Source organism: Pinus tabuliformis, chromosome X (genome assembly GCF_031772625.1).
Source record: "Pinus tabuliformis cultivar Carrire ecotype Pingquan chromosome X, CPIR1, whole genome shotgun sequence".
Classification (NCBI taxonomy): Eukaryota; Viridiplantae; Streptophyta; class Pinopsida; order Pinales; family Pinaceae; genus Pinus; species Pinus tabuliformis.
The window spans coordinates 993,573,865-993,576,017 of NC_142308.1; the positions used below are offsets into that span (position 1 = coordinate 993,573,865).

The following is a 2,153-nucleotide window of genomic DNA, read 5'->3' on the forward strand; positions in this document are numbered from 1 at the left end:
GATGCTTATTGGGTGGCCCCTCTCAAATAAGTAACTAAAGGGTGGTCGAGCCTGCTTGCGCATCCTTACCAGCAGCCACTGAATTACTGGCCCACTTCTCTTATTTATTGGCAGCGAAGAATCACCAGCAGCCACTTCTCTTATTGGCTCGGTCGAAAAGGGAAAAAATGCATAATGACATATATAATATATGCATTGTCAAAGGATTGACCTTATCAACTCGTAGCGGTCCTTGCACTTGGAAGCGCAAGACCCTCCGGACCTTCCTTATTTCCTTGCCTATATTTATGGATTGAAAATACTGTCCATTACGCCTACTTCTCTTCCTTCCCTAATAGTAAGTTACGCCTGCCTTCATTTACGCTTGCTTCTCCTTACTGTCTTATATATTAATTGATAAAGCCAGGAGCGCCGGCAATGTGGTAGTTCTTCCTCATGAGCGAGCGATAAACAGCCAGCCTTCCATATCTAGTCGATCGAGTGATAAAGCATCATGAATTCCATTTATGCATATCCATTTATACATTGATTCTAATATATTACTCTATATCCATATATAGATTGATACTAATGGATATATACCTATATATATAGATATATATACGTAGCTAACCACCTGAGCCATCTCGAAAGAGGACCATGTACGATCCCCCCAGTTTGGTTCTTCAAAAATCACGAGTACGAACGCACATCTGGGCCGTCGGGTAGCTACTCACCATTCCGAAGTATATATATACGGTTCCAGAAATGAAATTGCTATTCCCAATCCAGACAAGACACTTATTTGTTCACGAAACACTTGTCATTCCATAGGATCTCCCATTCGTGAAAAAGGCCTTTTATTATCCGTAAATACCAATTCGTTATCCGATGATATAGTGGAACAAATGGCTACGAAAATCGATCGAAGCTGTATAAATGATTATCAATGGAGGATCGGGGGTTTTTTGACCAATTCTTCGAGTATGCATCTATTTCCGATTCCGAGAAAGATCGTCTTTCACGTTCGAGGAATAGGAAGATCAATTTTTTCAGAGGATCCGGCCAACAACCAGATCGTGTAGTAATAATGAATGCAGATAGGGAGTCCTCGGTCATACTCGAAGCTGATCGATTACAAATACCTATCGTATCTTTGGTGGATTCGAATATCCCATTGGGATTATATAGAGGAATAACTTATCCCATTCCAGCGAATGATTCTATACAGTTCGTATATCCATCTCGTTATTCGATCACGAAAACAGTTCCTCCTGAACGGGGAAAAATGCAATGGATGAAGGAGGGGAGAACGACTCATCGATCAACTTCTTCCAATGAGAATTACCATTGCATGCACCAATCTACAAGTCGATGAGATCGGTCGAGTGGTCCCAGTTGGAGATGGGTGTCTGTCTATGGATTGAACAAGATTCCCCATTTGGTTGGAACACCGCTGGTTCATTCCTAATCATGGCGGTCGGTACACAGCAGCCAACGTCCCTCCCGACTTACTCGATCTTCTCTTTCCTTACTCGATCTTCTCTTTCATCTTTCCTCGACTTACTCCTATATCAATACGTTATGCCACCCTCGAAGGTAGAATGAAGATCGGATAGCTTATGCTCTTGCCCAAGTGACCGTGATCCTCTTCCTGGCTTGAAGCTTCCTCCTAGGCAGAGCCCCCGCAAGCAATCCACCCTAGCTTCGATCTTGATCTCCATTCATCTCCTCTCATTCATCAACCCCCGATCGGCACCTACCTTATGGATGGATGCCGCTTGCCACCAACCTTTCATGATTTGATCAAACCTTTAGTTGATTTGATCAAACCTTTAGTTGATTCGACCAACCTTGAAAAGAACGTTAGCCTAGAGGTAGGCTATACCTGAAAACCGGAGATAAAGAGAAAACCTTTTGGTACCCGGGAGATAAATGAAGTAAGTGTTCTGTAAGCTGAACCTACCCCATTGCTAGGAATCCCCTACCCACTTTTCAGTTTATGCCTTAACCTGTATAGTTACCCACCTTCATTATTAAACCTGCCCTATCTTGATTAATTAATCAGCGGAGGTACAGCTAGAGATTGATCTGGTATGGCGCCAGATCAACCAACCCTTACCCTTGACTTTATTACTGCCTTACCAAACTTAGTGGATGGAGTGTTGCCTGCC

General features: G+C 43.0%; 1 pseudogene; it reads left to right on the plus strand.

The window, feature by feature from the left end:
- The first annotated feature begins 639 nt into the window (after window positions 1–639).
- Window positions 640–1,425, plus strand: LOC149143070 (small ribosomal subunit protein uS2m pseudogene; annotated as a pseudogene).
- The last annotated feature ends 728 nt before the right edge of the window (window positions 1,426–2,153 follow it).